We start from the raw sequence: 19,780 nt of genomic DNA on the forward strand, positions 1-19,780 counted from the left end.
AAGAGAGAACACTTAATTGGCTGCTTACCTTCCACCTCACCTTCCAGCTCAGATGGAAACAAAGAAAATTTACAAAATGTCCTTCAAAAGCTCACCTGAAATCCTCTGTTCTCGATTTAGTACACTATCATAGCTCCGTCCACGTGAATCCATGTGTGCGTGCACGCGGCAAAGAACGCGGCAAGCCAACACGTGGTTTCGGTGAGATGCAACGTATTTTTTTCGACTGCCGAATTTTTGGAGCATCACAATAGTGCATAAATAATCGGTTATATGTAATATACGGTATGATGATTCTGAAGAAATGGCGATTGTTGAAGGACCGGAAGTGACGCGGTGGCGCATTTGGTTACGTATTACGTACATTGCGTAAACTGTTTACATAAGTAAGTTAAAAAATAAAGCTGACGTTGTTCCACGCTGATGTCAGTGTGTCCTCTATTTAACAGCCATAAAAAGATTACGACCCTCCTAAATATATTACACTAAATACATCCATTCATTCATTATATTACTTCCACGTAAAAAAACAACTCCTTTTTAAAGGTGTGGCGACTTATTTTATTTTTTTAGTAGTAACAAATTCCTTGTTCATTTACAGAATACAGTCAACTTTCTTTTTTATTCAATGTATCAAACATCGGGGCCACATTGACTCCTTTACACTGCAGGCCAAAGTGGCCCAAATCGTACTTTTTTGAAACCTTATTTTTTCCAGCTGACTGTTTGCACTGCAAGTAAAATGTGATCTTTTTCAGACTCCAGTAGAAACGTGCACAGGCCCCAATGTGGCCCCAATGCGTTCCCGATGTGGCCTCGACATCGCTTGCATGCGCAGTTCGATAAAGTGAAAACAAAAGAAGTTGACCGAATTCTGTAAATGAACAAGGAAGTCGCTACTACTACTACACAATAAAATAAAAGTCACCACACTTTAAAAATGAATGTTTTTTACGTGAAAGTAAAGGAAAGTAATATAATGTATGAATGGATGTATATAGTGTAATATATATGGGAGGGTTGCAATCTTTTTATGGATGTTAAGTAGAGGAGACACGGACATCGGCCACAGTGTCCCTTCCGGTCATTCAACAATCGCTATTTCTTCAGAATCAAAATATATCAAAACAAAATACCCTAATTATGACATAAGTCATAATTATGAGATAAAAAGTCAAAATTATGACATAAAACATTATAATTATGAGATGGTTTGGACTTTATCTCATAATTGTGCCTTTTATCTCATAACTATGACTTTTTTATTGTATAATTGTGACTTTTTATATCATAATTTTGACTTTTTATCTCATAATTTTGACCTTTCATCTCATAATTATGACTTTATCACATAATTTAGAATTGTATCTCACATTTTCACATTTTTATCTAATTAAAAATATTGTTTTTCCCCAAGGTACACATTTCTAATTATGAACGTAAATTTGACTGTAAAAATACGATATTGAGCTTCATGGAAGCCCGTTTTTGCGAGAGAAAAAAATACCCTAATGGTAAGTCGTAATTATGATGACAAAAAGTCCAAATTGTGAGATGAAAAGTCAAAATTTAGATAGCTTCGACCTTTTATCTAACAACTACAGCTTTTTATCTCATCATTTTAATTTGTTATCACATATTTTCGACTTTGTATTGCATAATTTAAAGTCTTTATCTCTTAATTTTGACTTTCTTATCTCAAATGTTTGACTTTGTATCTAATTAATTCCCATTTTTATTTCACAAAGTTAAATAACAATATTTTAAGTAGAGTAGGCACAGACATCGGCGTGGATATACGTGAGCTTTTTATTTTTCAACTCACTTACATAAACAACTTACGCAATGTACCTAACATGTAAGCAAATATGCCACAGTGTCACTTACGGTCTGTGTCTACTCCACTTAACAGCCATAAAAAGATTACAACCCTCCCAAATATATTCATATAACATATGTCACATTTGGGGTTAAAAGCTAATTTTACTCCATTTAACAATTTTACGTCAGTAATAGGGTTTCAAATATTACATTTCAACCGTTTTCCTCTATTTCTTTAATGAATTTGCAAAAATCAAGCTAGGAAAATATGGCTAAAGATTAGCTTATGAGCATACTAATAAGTTACTCAGAAATGTCTTCTTTTTTCATGTGAAAGTATACGTGTAGTTGGGATGTATCTACATGAAAATATAATTTCACTATTATTGTCAACAAACTTTTCACAATCGTTATTGTCGCAGTGTGGTTGAATGTGCTCAAAATGTACACACACTGAAATCTTTTAAACACACATTTTTGGAAAAGAACACTGCAGAAAACAGGATGTTGTAATGACATAAGCAGGTTTGTCTTTTTTTTTTTAAATATCAAATTATGCTAACCACTTCATTGAGTAAAAATCAGTCAGCAAAAGTGTGTGTTTGAAAATTCAGTTGTTAAAATACAGTGTAAAAAAAAAATCAGTGCTCAAATATTCAAAACTCATCGTTCCGGTCTTTTAAGACTGAAACAATTGATCCTATCACAGAACCAGCCAATGAGGTACTTCAGTCTTAACTGACCAGAAGTGAGTTTTGAACAAATATTTCTACACTGAATTTTTCTGCACTCAGTTTTTCTACACTGATTTTTTTCTACACTGGATGTTTATACATTGGATTGATATACACTGTTTTTTTCCAAACCAATTTTTTAAACAATTTTTTTCCACTGATTTTTCTCAAACTGAACTTCAACACACTGCATCTTAAAACAGTGAATTTTAGTACATTTGGACTGATTGATTAAATTATTCTGACAATTTTCATTGAATAAAAATACATTTGCCTACAAACAGTGTTTTAAAATTCAGTGTGTAAAAATTCAGTGTAATAAAAATCAGTGTCAAAAAATCAATGCATAAAAATTCAGTGTAAAAAAAATCGAAAATTTGAGTCTATTTATGGGAATGAGTCTTAAATTTTGAAGGAACAAATATTTCTGGACTAAATATTTTTACACACTGAAATGTTTTATACACTAAATTTTTTCCACTTAATTTTTTATACAAAATATTGTTTTAAATTGCATTTTAAACACTTAATTTTAACAAACTGATTTTTTACAAACACATATTTCTCACATATTTGTGTTCAATAACATCGTCAGCATACAGTAGGGACCCTAGGTGGATCTTGCGTGAGAGGAAGAGTTGGGGTTAGTCGTTTTGCAAGGCAGTCTGCTGAAAATGATGGAAAGTGCCACTCTACTGATGCTCTGGTCAAATTGGAATTGTCACAAAACACATTTTAAAATTACAAACACTCTACTGCCATCTTACGGCTGAAGTGGATAATGCACGCCATGCATTTGTCACGTTTCATGTGACCATATGAACTCCCTACTGACTTTGATTTGAGAAATTCAGTCACATAAATAGTGTAAAAAAAAAAAGCTTTCGTAATAAAGAAATAAATGAATCTCGATGGAAGTGCAGGGTCTTGAATTTTTGAAGCAACTAATATTTCCGCACTGCATTTTAAAGCACTCAGTTTTTTTACCTGAAATTTTTGACATTTTTGAAAATGTTAAACTTTTTAAACACTGTGTTGTCATGCAATACATTTTTTAAAAAAGGAATTTGTTATTTATATTTTTTTTACAATGAAAATCGCATCAGTTGATGTTAAAAAATAAAATACAAATCAGCTCACAAAATTAAAACGCAGAAAAATAAGTTACGGTAAACAAAATCAGGGTTCTTTAAACTTTTTTAGTAAAAGACTGAAATAAACCTTCATATGATAATTATCAAATGGGTAAAAAGCCATTGCGGATGTGTTGAACCAATAGTATACTGGGGTTGACAGGAGTTTTTTGGTTCTTCCGTCATATTCGGGACACGCCCACATGGCCGGTGGCGAGTGGCCAGGTGCGCTGACACAGACTATTATTTAGGGAGCGTGAAACACCATCTCCCAGCTTTTTGTGCCATTTTCAGGTCAGACCTTGAGGTCGTTTTCCGTCTTCTGTCCGGCTGATGGGAACTAATGACCGCATGTGGCCGCGTTATGCAGGTCCAGTGACAGGGGGCTGCGGTGGCTGGCGTAGGCGCAGCGCCGTCCAGATGGGGTCAGCACGAGGTGGCCGCCGTGCTGACTGACAGGACAACGCGGTTTGTTAGGGAGATTAATCCCCGCCACGGATATCCTGTCCGCCGGTCGGGGGCTCTCGTGTCAATTTGCGAGCCCCTCGCATGTCGCTCGTCCAGCTGACAGGTGAGCGGTGATATGGCGTTCGCTCTCCCTAATTGTACCCCGCAGTCCTGGCTGTGGAGGTTCGGCCTGTTAGCACCTTTCTGGCCCTGAGCAACCAGGCCCGGAGCTGCGGACAATAATGGACGACACAGCAGCTACAGGAAGTGATGACGTCTCTCAGGGTCCGTGACTGACCGTGACTGACATCACCGTGTATTTATTGTTAATATTTTTTTTCGGACAGACCCTCTTCACCCCCCCACTTATGAGCTTTCTGTCCTCACATGACGGCAATTTGCAAACAATAAATCAAAGTGCATTTACATGTAAGTGAGACACAGGCGCATTCATGCACGCTTGTATTCTTCAGGGAATGCCGGCTCAGCACAAGCACAATTTCCCATCGTAGAATTCCCCGCCGTGGAACTATTTATGTCGGGGGTGTCCAAACTTATTCCGGCATACAGAAAAATGGAAAGAATCAAGGGCAATTTTGATACAATTTTCACATGAAAAATCCTAAAACCAGTACAATGCAGGTCAATATGTGCTAAACTTTCTGAACAAAACATCTACATCTTAGCTTTGTAGGTAACAGAGAAAATTAGACTACCGGATTTTCTGAACAATGGAGCGCACCGGTATATATACCTTATAAGCCACACTTACAAAAGTTTGGGAAAAAAATATTTGTTTCCATATATTAGCCGCTATAAGCCGCAGATATATACGTTGTGAAATGAGTTATTTACAAAGGAAATATTTTGTAAATGGTTATTCATATACCTTAATTGTTTCCAAACTGTGTCTGTAACACGGCAGTAAAACGGCTGATCAAACAAAACAGAAGTCATCGTCCATGCTAGCTTGTCTATACAAGCTAGCTGCTGAAGCTAGCTCTCCAATCAACTAAACATACTCAATAACTCCACGGTGACGTTTTAGTGAATTTACTGAGGATTTTGTGAAACTAAAACAATACAAAAAGAATGCCATTGTAAATTAATAATACTAACACAGAAAGTCGAAAATGTGTTAGCATATTAGCCAATGCTAACGACTCCAGCGTCATTACATTACTGTAGCAGGTACAAATATGCATGAAAACACTCCTACGGACATCACACGTGGGACGGTTTAGTAAGTTTATAGTTTTAGATATATTGTAAAACTTACAAGCGTTGCTTGGAGTGGTGAATGAAGAATCCATACGAGTAGAAACGCTATGGACAGAACAGCACTTCGAGCTTCGGTCAAAAGCACATTTTCATTGTTTTTTTTTGTTGAAAACTTCTTATTATCGCCGTTAGCGATAGAAATTATTCTAAGCCGCAGGGTTCAAAATTTAGTAAAAAAAAGAAGGGGGTTATAGTCCACAATTTACGATAATTAATGCTTATTTTTATGGTGATATAAAGGGGAACTGCACTTTTTTTGGAATTGTGCTTATTATTCACCATCCTCATGAGAGACAATAATTTTAGGATTTTCAGGATAACAAACGATTAAAAGATGGGAGTCACCGTTGTAGCCTTCATAGCCCTCTAAAACAACTTGAAAACCCTCCATCAATGTTTTATATACACACTGTAAGTATATATATAATGTAGTAACAGACACATTCATAACAACATGTAATATGTACAATATACACACTGCAAATATACATGTATAATGTACACTGCAAATATACATGTAAAATGTACAAACCCCGTTTCCATATGAGTTGGGAAATTGTGTTAGATGTAAATATAAACGGAAGACATCCATCCATCCATCCATTTTCTACCGCTTATTCCCTTTGGGGTCGCGGGGGGGCGCTGGAGCCTATCTCAGCTACAATCGGGCGGAAGGCGGTGTACACCCTGGACAAGTCGCCATCTCATCGCAGGGCCAACACAGATAGACAGACAACATTCACACTCACATCCACACACTAGGGCCAATTTAGTGTTGCCAATCAACTTATCCCCAGGTGCATGTCTTTGGAAGTGGGAGGAAGCCGGAGTACCCGGAGGGAACCCACGCAGTCACGGGGAGGACATGCAAACTCCACACAGAAAGATCCCGAGCCCGGGATTGAACCCAAGACTACTCAGGACCTTCGTATTGTGAGGCAGATGCACTAACCCCTCTGCCACCGTGAAGCCCTAAGACAATGATTTGCAAATCCTTTTCAACCCATATTCAATTGAATGCACTACAAAGACAAGATATTTCATGTTCAAACTCATAAACTTATTTTTTTTTGCAAATAAAAATTAATTTAGAATTTTATGGCTGCAACACGTGCCAAAGTAGTTGGGAAAGGGCATGTTCACCACTGTATTACATGGCCTTTCCTTTTAACAACACTCAGTAAATGTTTGGGAACTGAGGAGACACATTTTTTAAGCTTCTCAGGTGGAATTATTTCCCATTCTTGCTTGATGTACAGCTTAAGTTGTTCAACAGTCCAGGTGTCTCCGTTGTGCTATTTTAGGCTTCATAATGCGCCACACATTTTCAATGGGAGACAGGTCTGGACTACAGGCAGGCCAGTCTAGTACCCGCACTCTTTTACTATGAAGCCACGTTGATGTAACACGTGGCTTGGCATTGTCTTGCTGAAATAAGCAGGGGCGATCATGGTAACGTTGCTTGGATGGCAACAAATGTGTCAGAGTTTGTAGTTGACGAACCCCAAGATGCAGAGATGGCAGCAGGCTTGGTACAAGAAAACATGGTTTTAATGTTCAAAAATAAGAAAAGGAAAACACGAACCAGAAACCAGGAAGCAGGAACAGGAGTCAGGATCCAGGGAATAGTTTAACGACAGCATACAGCAAACAACGACACGACAGGTAGGAACGACAATAATCCAGCACTGACTGGAGGAGAAGGCAGGTTTAAATAGCAGCTGGCTGATTGACACCAGGTGTGGCCAGGTGCCAATCAGCCACAGCTGAGGGGACACAGCTCTCAGGGAGACAAGTAGGAAATAACCAAAATAAGAGTGTTGACAGGAAATGACAGAGGAAAAACTAAAACTTGACCAAACTGTCAGGGACAAGCCTGACAGTAGCCCCCCTTCCCATAACGGATAACAGACGTTTTAGAAAACCCCCCCCCCCCCAAAAAAAAAAACAACCAGCGGGGAAGAGTCAGGTGGCGACGGCGAGTTGAACGCCGCCACAATTGGCGAGGCGGCTCGTCCGCCGGCGTGGGAGAACCCACCGGAGACGATGGTGGCGCCCTCTGCTGCTGGCCCACCGGAGACGAGGATGGTGGCGCCCTCTGCTGCTGGCCCACCGGAGACGAGGATGGTGGCGCCCTCTGCTGCTGGCCCACCGGAGACGAGGATGGTGGCGCCCTCTGCTGCTGGCCCACCGGAGACGAGGATGGTGGCGCCCTCTGCTGCTGGCCCACCGGAGACGAGGATGGTGGCGCCCTCTGCTGCTGGCCCACCGGAGACGAGGATGGTGGCGCCCTCTGCTGCTGGCCCACCGGAGAGGAGGATGGTGGCGCCCTCTGCTGCTGGCCCACCGGAGAGGAGGATGGTGGCGCCCTCTGCTGCTGGCCCACCGGAGAGGAGGATGGTGGCGCCCTCTGCTGCTGGCCCACCGGAGAGGAGGATGGTGGCGCCGTCTGCTGCTGGCCCACCGGAGAGGAGGATGGTGGCACCGTCTGCTGCTCCACCGGAGAGGATGGCGCCGTCTGTTGCAGACCCACTGGGGTGAGGAGTAGCTGTGCCTCCCCAGCTGCACAGCCACTCCTAGCCCCCCCCCTCAAGGGACGGATCCCAGACGTCCCCAGACAGGCCCACAGACGAAAGGGATGGGTGGGAGAGGGCTTGAAATGCGGTCGAACTCCTCTTCAATTTAGCCATTAATTCTAATGCTTTGTTAAGCCTCTCCACCATGGAAATCTCCGCGGGGAACGTGTTAACATGCTGGATTATTATGTCAGAGTTTGTAGTTGACGAACCCCAAGATGCAGAGATGGCAGCAGGCTTGGTACAAGAAAACATGGTTTTAATGTTCAAAAATAAGAAAAGGAAAACACGAACCAGAAACCAGGAAGCAGGAACAGGAGTCAGGATCCAGGGAATAGTTTAACGACAGCATACAGCAAACAACGACACGACAGGTAGGAACGACAATAATCCAGCACTGACTGGAGGAGAAGGCAGGTTTAAATAGCAGCTGGCTGATTGACACCAGGTGTGGCCAGGTGCCAATCAGCCACAGCTGAGGGGACACAGCTCTCAGGGAGACAAGTAGGAAATAACCAAAATAAGAGTGTTGACAGGAAATGACAGAGGAAAAACTAAAACTTGACCAAACTGTCAGGGACAAGCCTGACAAAATGTTGCTCCAAAACCTGTATGTACCTATCAGCATTAATGGTGCCTTCACAGATGTGTAAGTTACCCATGTCTTGGGCACTAATACACCCCCATACCATCACAGATGCTGGCTTTTCAACTTTGCGCCTATAACAATCCGGATGGTTCTTTTCCTCTTTGGTCCGGAGGACACGACGTCCACAGTTTCCAAAAACAATTTGAAATGTGGACTCGTCAGACCACAGAACACTTTTCCACTTTGTATCAGTCCATCTTCGATGAGCTCAGGCCCAGCGAAGCCGACTGTATTTCTGGGTCTTGTTGATAAACGGTTTTCGCCTTGCATAGGAGAGTTTTGACTTGCACTAACAGATGTAGCGACCAACTGTAGTTACTGACAGTGGGTTTCTGAAGTGTTCCTGAGCCCATGTGGTGATATCCTTTACACACTGATGTCGCTTGTTGATGCAGTACAGCCTGAGGGATCGAAGGTCACAGGCTTAGCTGCTTACGTGCAGTGATTTCTCCAGATTCTCTGAACCCTTAGATGATATTACTGACCGTAGATGGTGAAATCCCTAAATTCCTTGCAATAGCTGGTTGAGAAAGGTTTTTCTTATACTGTTCAACAATTTGCTCACGCATGTGTCACAAAGTGGTGACCCTTGCCCCATCCTTGTTTGTGAAAGACTGAGCATTTCATGGATTCTACTTTTATACCCAATCATGGCACCCACCTGTTCCCAATTTGCCTGCACACCTTTGGGATGTTCCAAATAAGTGTTTGATGAGAATTCCTCAACTTTATCAGTATTTATTGCCACCTTTCCCAACTTCTTTGTCATGTGTTGCTGGCATCAAATTCTAAAGTTAATGATTATTTGCAAAAAAAAAAAAAAGGTTTATCAGTTTGAACATCAATTATCTTGTCTTTGTAGCATATTCAACTGAATATGGGTTGGAAATGATTTGCAAATCATTGTATTCCGTTTATATTTACATCTAACACAATTTCCCAATTCATATGGAAACAGGGTTTGTAATAACAGATGGGGTCGCGGGGGGTGCTGGAGCCTATCTCAGCTGCATTTGGGCGATAGGCAGGGTACACCACTGCAAGTATATATATATATATATATATATATATATATATATATATATATATATATATATATATATATATATATGTATAATGCTGTAACAGACACCTTCATAACAATATGTAATATGTTTTATATACAGTACACACTGCAAGTATATATAAAATGTAGTAACAGACACCATAATAGCAATATGTTTTAAATACACACTGAAAATATATATTTAATGTAGTAAGAGACACCTTCATAACAATATGTAATATGTACAATATACACACTGCTAGTATTTATATATATATATATATATATATATATATATATATATATATATATATATATATATATATATATATATATATATATATATATATATATATACAGTGTTTCCCACAGGACAGGCATCTATTTGTGGTGGTGTGGTCGAGGGGCGGGGGGTGGCAGCGGCGATGACCAAGAAGAACGCGGAGTTGGAATATAATTACAACACTTTATGTACATATTTATATACAGATTAGAACAATTAGTTATTCACTGAAATATATTTATTAATTGTGGTTCTTACAAAAAAATATATCTTATAAAATATAAAAGCTAAAATGTCTCTTAAAGCTCTGCCCCTTTAATTAGTGAATACTAAATAATTTAACTTTAGCCTACTACTACAACCATATTATTTACCAGCAACATGAAGTGAAACAGAGGCAGAGGTGTCCTGCCACAGTCAGTCAACCTCCTCCTCCTCCTCCTGCTGCTGCTGAACAGGTCGCACCTGTGGTCCGGACTGTAGGCCTACCTCCTCTCCAAGTCGAGCCCTTTTCGGCCGTTGAAAATATTTTTCTATACTCATCTGTGTGAAGGAGTGAACATCCAACATTAGAATGTATTACTAACGAGCAGAACCGCTCTATGTACAGTGCCGTCTAACCTTAAGCGGCAGCAGCTCAACACATGCAGGGTTCAACGTTAAGGTTTTTTTCTACTTGCCGGACTTCTCAAATCTACTTGCCCCAATATCTTTACTTGTCCTGCCTAGGTTTTTTTTCTGGCTGTGTAGTGCTCATGGCTTATAGCTTACTTCCCGTTGACTATTTACAACTACACAGTAATTATTAGTATTATTATTATTATTATCTATAATTACATTTAAATGGCATTGCATACATGTAAAATTAAATACTATTTCACATTATTTGACCAGTAGCAGTTACACTCATCTGAACAGGTCAGCCACCTGTTTAAAGCCCGATCACAGTTGAAATCTTGAAATGAAGGGCCTTTAATGGCCAAAACATTAACCTGGACAACATTTTAACAGCTGGTTGGCTCAGATTTTATTATTTTCATTGCATTCACATGCTGCAGTGGACAGTGGACAATTTAGCTTCAGTCCATGTGTGTTTATTGGCAACAGGGTTATAACCTGGACACGTTAGCTCGTCGGTATGAAAACAGGTGACTGTTACTACGTGCGTCTGCCCCGGCCCCCGAGTCAAACAGCGGCGGTGTTAATGAAGCAGCGTCAGGCTGCTCACCGTCAGTAAAACGCTCGGTGAGATCGCGGATTAACATTAAATATATGACGAGCCGCGAGCGATGCAGCTATAACCTATCTAGTATCTACCTATAACCTATATTACCCTCGTATTTTGATCCGGTCGGTCCGTTCTTTTACTTCGTCGTCGTCATCTTCTTCTTCTTCTTCTTCTGGCCCACCAGGTGAATTAAGTGCTATTGGCGGAGTAACTATGCATAGTAGGCTACTGCCACCTACTGCACCGGAGTTGTAACTACAAGGTACATTCACAGACAGAGTCCCATTGCTTTTATGAGCGGTCGAGAGAGTCAAAAGCCGAAAAATCCATTTGTGGCGGACGTAATTCTTTCGTGGCGGGCCGCCACAAATAAATGAATGTGTGGGAAACATGATATATGTATATATATATATATATATATATATATATATATATATATATATATATATATATATATATATATATATATATATATATAATGTAGTAACAGGCACCTTCATAACAATATCAAATTTGTTTTATATACACCCTTTTTTTTTTTTTTTTTTTACCTTGTTAAATTAAAGGCTAAATAAAAAATAAATAAAAATATATAAAATGTAGTAACAGACAGCTTCATAGCAATATGTAATATGTGCAATATATGTGCAATATACACACTGCACATATATATATATATATATATATATATATATATATATATATATATATATATATATATTAATATACATATATATACATATATATATATATATATATATATATATATATAACATGTAGTAAGCGACACCTTCATAACAATATGTTGTATGTTTTATATACACACAAGGTGTCTGTTACGACATTGTAATTATATATATATATATATATATATATATATATATATATATAACATGTAGTAAGCGACACCTTCATAACAATATGTTGTATGTTTTATATACACACAAGGTGTCTGTTACGACATTGTATTTATATAAATATATATATATATATATATATATATATATATATATATATATATATATATATTTATATGTCTTAATAAGGTTATCCAAAAAATAGTGCTCGATACCGTAGTAGAGCGCAATATATGTATGTGTGGGAATTGGAGTGTTGTGTTGGGTTTCGTGAATGGTTGGTAGCTGTTATTTCTCAGGTTGAAGAATTCAAAACCAGATGGAACAATCACAAGGCTTCTTTCAGGAACAAAAACCTGCGAAATACCACAGAACTCAGCAAACACATTTGGGACCTCAAAGACAATAATGTTGAATATTCAATAACATGGCAAATTCTTGCATCCAGCACACCTTACAATAGTGGTAATAAAAGATGCAACCTATGCTTGAAAGAGAAACTGTTTATTATTTACCGTCCAGACCTGTCATCCCTCAACAAGCGCAGCGAAATTGTAACAACATGCCGCCATAGACGGAAACACCTCCTAGGTAACACATGAGCCAATCACCACGCCCCTAGGCCAGCCTGTACCCACCCACTCTGTGCCCTATATAAACCATGGTATGCGAATGCTCCCATTAAAATCTCCTGATGATTGAGGGTACCCCCCCTCATGAAACAGGCCTGTAGAGATGAAATAGTCTTGTGATTTTTTTCCCACACATACATATATATATATATTATATATATATATATATATATATATATATATATATATATATATATATATATATATATATATATATATATATATATATATATATATATATATATATACATATATATATATATATAAAGACAATGTCGTAACAGACACCTTCAGTGGTACTTTAACTTATACATCATGTTGTAACAGACAGCTTCATACATGATGTAATATGTTTTATATACACACTGCAAGTATATATAATGTAGTGACAGACACCTTCCTAACAATATGTACTATGTACAATATACACACTGCAAGTATAAATATAATGTAGTAACAGACACCTTAATAACAATATGTAATATGTTTTATCTACACACTTCAAGTAGATATATGTATATATAATGTAGTAATAGACGACTTCATCACAATATGTAATATGTACAATATACACACTGCAAGTACTGCACACTGTATATATATATATATATATATATATATATATATATATATATATATATATATATATATATATATATATATATATATATATATATATATATTTATAATGTTGTAACATACACCTTCATAACAATATGTAATATGTGCAATATATACACTGCAAGTATATATATATATATATATATATATCCATCCATCCATTTTCTACCGCTTATTCCCTCTTTGGGGTCGCGGGGGGCGCTGGAGCCTATCTCAGCTACAATCGGGCGGAAGGCGGTTTACACTCTGGACAAGTCGCCACCTCATCGCAGGGCCAACACAGATAGACAGACAACATTCACACTCACATCCACACACTAGGGCCAATTTAGTGTATATATATATATATATATATATATATATATATATATATATATATATATATATATATATATATATATATATATATATATAATGTAGTTACAGACAAACATACAACAATATGTTGTATGTTTATATACACACACATATATATATATATATATATATATATATATATATATATTTATATATATATATATATACAATGTCGTAACAGACACCTTCAGTGGTACTTTAACTTATATATCATGTCGTAACAGACAGCTTCATACATGATGTAATATGTTTTATATACACACTGCAAGTATAAATACAATGTAGTAACAGACACCTTTATAACAATATGTAATATGTTTTATCTACACACTGCATGTAGATGTATGTATATATAATGTAGTAATAGACAACTTCATCACAATATGTAATATGTACAATAAACACACTTTAAGTATATATATATACATACATATATATATATATATATATATATATATATATATATATATATATATAATATATATATATATATATATATATATATATATATATATATATATATCTAATGTAGTAACATACACCTTCATAACAATATGTAATATGTACAATATACACACTGCAACTATATATATAATGTAGTAAGAGACACCTTCATAACAATATGTAATATGTATAATATACACACTGCAACTATATATATAATGTAGTAACAGACACTCTCATAACAATATGTAATATGTACAATATACACACTGCAAGTATATATACAATGCAGTAACAGACACCTTCATAACAATATGTAATATATACAATATTTATCCTATTTTGGTCATTTTAATCAATACAAGAGCGTCTTTCCTCGTTGCATTTATTTCCATTTCCATAGCAAGGCGCTTCCAACTTCAGGCAACAATTGTGTGTTACGGAAACAAACGCAACTGTGTTGTAATCATGGCAGACTTGGTTACAAACAATGAAGATTTTCGGACAAATGAGGATTCACAACCTTATCTTTTTGAAACTGAATATTCGGAGGATGAACTGCTGCTTCTAGAAGTCAGCACAAAAAAGAGGGTGAAATGTTGGAGCAGATGGAAGCCAATAGAGTGAGGTCAGTGTGACTTGACACTGCAAATGTAGTTAAAGTTAAGTTAAAGTACCAATGATTGTCACACACACACTAGGTGTGGTGAACTGTGTCCTGTGTATTTGACCCATCCCTTTTGTTCACCCCCTGGGAGATGAGGGGAGCAGAATTATTTTTGGTGATTTAAACCCCAATTTGAACTCTTGATGCTGAGTGCCAAGCAGGGAGGTAATGAGTCCCATTTTTATAGTCCTTGGTATGACTCGGCCGGGGTTCGAAATCACAACCTACCAATCTCAGGGCGGACACTATCCACTAGGCCACTGAGTAGGTTAAAATAAAATGTAGAACTTGGAGCCAATCTATTTCGATATAAATGGAGTGCTTACCCAAATAAACCGGAAAAATCTTTCTGGCCTGCTGGACCAAACACATAACTGTCCATCAATGGAGTCACTATAATATTGATCATGATACATGCAGCACATCATTCTTGTTAATACAGATACACTGTTGCGCTAGCTATGTACGAACAAAACATGAAATGTGGGCTACTACTTTACAGATACTGTAATATGATTGTTCAGGTTTTTAAGTCAGTACAGATTGGTGTTCTATGACAGTATTGTGCATTACAAACTCAAAAGTTATTCAGCTGCTGACCAGTAGCTAACTTACCTCTTTCCGTAGCTAACTTTTGGCTAATGCCGCTAGAAAAAGAGTTCCTCAGTGTTCGCTCTTACAATAACAATGTTGCTACAGTTTGATTGTCATACAGGTTTTGGAACGTAAATTAAGTATTCTTGGCGGGTTTTGAATGTATTTTTAAAGTACTTTAGAGGCAGAATGGATTGCTCCCATTAGCTGCATTGCTAGCCACCAAGAACAAGCCAATTATTACAAACTAGAATGAATTTAAAAAAATACTTTTGTCTTCTTGTCTCTCATAATGATAGTGAACAATGGGCAAAGTTCCCCAAAAGCATGCAGTTTCCCTTTAATTTTTTTTATGATTTAATTCGCTTTTCTCGTAATTGTTTGTAAATCAGTTTGAATCATCTTGCTTAAGAATTGTGGTCTGAAATATACTTTTATTGCTTAACTTCTGGGGATCCCTCAAATGCGGTGGATATTTTAGGTCCTTGGGGTCCCAAAGCAAAGACAATCTTAAATGTAAGTCAAATATATATATATATATATATATATATATATATATATATATATATATATATATATATATATATATATATATATACATATATATATATATATATATATATATATATATATATATATATATATATATATATATATATATATATATATATATATATAAATATATATATATATATATATATGGCAGCATGGTGGGAGAGGGGTTAGTGCAACTGTGTCACAATACGAAAGTCCTGAGTTCAATCCCGGGCTTGGGATCTTTCTGTGTGGAGTTTGCATGTTCTCCCCGTAACTGTGTGGGTTCCCTCCGGGTAATCCGGCTTCCTCCCACCTCCAAAAAAACATGTACCTGGGGATAGGTTGATTGTCAACACTAAATGGGCCCTAGTGTGTGAATGTGAGTGTGAATGTTGTCTGTCTATCTATGTTGGCCCCGCGATGAGGTGGCGACTTGTCCAGGGTGCACCTCACTTTCCGCCCGAATGCAGCTGAGATAGGCTCCAGCGACCCCCCGCGACCCCAAAAGGGACAGCGGTAAAAAATGGATGGATGGATAGATGGATATATATATACACACACATATATATATATATATATATATATATATATATATATATATATATATATATATATATATATATATATATATATATATATATATATATATATATATACATATATTTATTTAGTTTTCTTATTTTTTATTTTTTACTTTTAGCCCCGAAATCTTGGGATCAACTTCAGAGTTATCCATCAATATAAATTGTTTTAATTTAGTTTTTATGTTTTACACCCTATTGGTTTTTATGGCAAATACACAAACTATGCAATATTTGTGCACACATACACAATATTTTTGCAGCCACATCCACCAACTCACCAACATGGTTTTAATTACATACAAGTTGTTGGCAGATTCAAAGCAACTACGCATCTAATATGAATATATGGTACTCTATGGTACTCTGGTGGTATCTTGTGATTGAGGGACCATAATATACCTCTAATAGCATTTGCACGCGTTTCAAAGAGAAATGCTTGGATTCATTTGGCTTTTATGGAAAAAGCTTTATAAAGTAACAGGTTTACAGTATATAAAAAATTTACATTTAAAAAGGGAGTCGATGGTGCCAAAAGGGTCTCGGAGAACTCCAATGTATGCTCACTCAATCGCTTGTGCTAAAATGAACTTAGTAAAACAATGGACAATACAAAATGTTGGATTAATTCCTTCACAACTCCTGTGGATAATATTTAAAATGAAAATTCTGTTACATGACATCATCTTCAAAGATGATAAAAAAGACCCACAAAGATGTCCACAGTCTCCCCAAGGGCTAAATTAACCCACTTGAGACATTGCATTTTTTTGTGTCATTATTCTTTACTAACATTAGTATCATACTGTCAGAGCACAGGTGTCTAACTTAAGGCCACGGGGGCCCAGAGCATACTTTTATGTGGTCCCGCGAAAGCCTGCAAACAATGTGCATCTATAAAGCACTTCATCTTTATTATTTGTTCTTTCAATTTTGACTGAAACAATGCATGCACAACACACAATTGCATATATTTTAAATATTTCTACCGTCTGTTTATACCAAAAACAATATATCAACCTACGGTATATTCCAAGTATTTATGGTTTAAATACAAATAAATACCACAAATCTGCTTATCACCTTCATGTATCATTTCAAAGTAAGTTAACCATCAATTTTAAGGTAGAAAAATGTTAATGATTAATTTAAGCTGTGAGCAGCGTTGAATGGGTTCACGCTTTTCCCAATTCCGTGATCCACCACCAAACATTTCAGGAAGATCAGAGCATGTGTAAGGAAGTTATGACTGTTGTCATTTTCCACCACTAGAGGGCAATAAAGGCTTCGCAAGAGTTATACAGTTGGGCCGCACTCAACACCAAGACCCACCATCAACAAATTCAGGAAAATCGGCGAATATGTAACAGAGTATAATTTTTCCCCACAAAAGGGGGATGTTAGTGTCGGAATTTCCTATCGAGGCATGATCAGTCCCCAACCTTAAAAATCAAGTCGGATAGGGAAAAATGTAAATAAATCGATAAAATAAAATGAAATAAAACAATCATTTAAATCAAAATAAATGAAATACAATTAAATGAAAAATAGATCAAGCCACTTCAGTCTGTCTTCATCATGTGTAGCAATCAAGATGTGAACTTTTAAAACCAAGTAACTAAAGTTTCGAGTTATGTGGCGAACCATCAGATTAAAGTTTGGCGCCATGCCACACCCACTTACTCTCATTTGCAAATCGCTTTTTTGTAATGTATGTATCACCCATCAGTTTAGTATCCGTCTCTGATTAGCTAAAGTGCAGAAAGGACAAATTGGTGATGGCGTGGGGCAGGTTTTGCCGCTAGGCTCCGCCCGTTACGAGTAGGTATGAACAGGTACTGACCTTTCAGGTAATTCAGGGTGTCACCATCATCATTTCTACTAAACACGATCAAGATCTAAGTTTGTGGAGCCGAGTTATTAACGTTTCGTCATGTGTTTTGTGGCGAATCATCGAAGCAAAGTTTGGCGCCATGCCATGCCCACATTTTATGGAGTAGGCAAAACGTGTTCGCAACTTACCAGTACCAGTATCTGTGATTTTAACCGCCAACAAAGTCCCTGGGAGGATTTCGTTAATGTACAACCACTTTTTCCCGCAAAAAATTGGAAGACGAAAACCAAGATGGCCTACTTCCTGTGCGTTTTCAGGTATGGGTACCTGAGACCTTTATGTGCGTCCCATCATAGTAGACGTCCCCTGCGATTTTTGTGTCGATACGTGAAACAGATGCTCTGATGCAGCCCTCAAAGAAAAACAAGTTTGGAGGAGGTGTACCCCCCACCCCCCTTTCAGCAGATAAAGAACGCCTTAGAATTGGCCTTCGTTTTGCTAAAATAAATTAAACACAATGGCGGCGGCGGGGGGTGGGGTTATCATTTTGCAATGCAGTCTGCTAAAAAAGGTGGAAAGTGTCACTCTACACAGCAACTGGTGACGTGGTCAAAGTCGGAATTGCTACACAACAACATTATAAGACATCCTACACTCTTCTGCCGTCTGGCGGAGCAAGTGGATGGCGCAGCCCTCCAATTCATCACGCTTCATGTGTCAGGTAAACCGTGACAAATGGGGCCATTTGAAGGCTTTAGCACACCCAAAAACTTACCACTAAAAAATGTGTCGACATGATCGTGACAGGACGCATCATGTTGGCCATTTTGGTTTTTGAGTCCTATTTTGTCATTATTTTATAGTTGTTGTGGGTGTGTAATGTTCTAATCCGTGATGTGTTTATTTTGTCTTCACTGTGTGTCGAGAGCCAATAAAAAACACGCAACATTACGCACACCTCTTTTTTTTACTATATTTCTGGATGGATGGAGTTGTGCTTATTGATGTTAACATGAAGTGTGTGCGTGTGTGTGTGTGCGTGTGTGCGTGTGTGTGGGGGGGAGGGGGATGGTGGGGGGTGGTATTTGGCGAGGTGTGCTATTTCCTGGCTCATGAAGGCTTTGGTGCCAGCTGCACGGGGCTGCTTCCTGGGGGCAGATGCCTGCAGTGCTGCCTCCATGATCCCAGCTCTGTTGTACCAGCCCCGCAGTCTGCTTCATGCCTCTGGGTGGTGGGGTGTCACGGGTAGGGAGGGCAGCTGAGGGGGCGGTGGAGTTTGGGGGTTGGGGGGGGGGGGGGGGGGGGGGTTGGGGTTAATATACTTATGCACAAACACCTCTTCCATGCGTCACACAAAGCACACATTGCTGGGATGCATGTCAGATACATGCCGCTTGCAGTCAGGAGCTCTTTCTTTGACGTTTATTTTCATCATTTTGGTGGAATAATGTTTGACTGC

Source organism: Nerophis lumbriciformis, linkage group LG20 (assembly GCF_033978685.3).
Source record: "Nerophis lumbriciformis linkage group LG20, RoL_Nlum_v2.1, whole genome shotgun sequence".
Lineage (NCBI taxonomy): Eukaryota > Metazoa > Chordata > Actinopteri > Syngnathiformes > Syngnathidae > Nerophis > Nerophis lumbriciformis.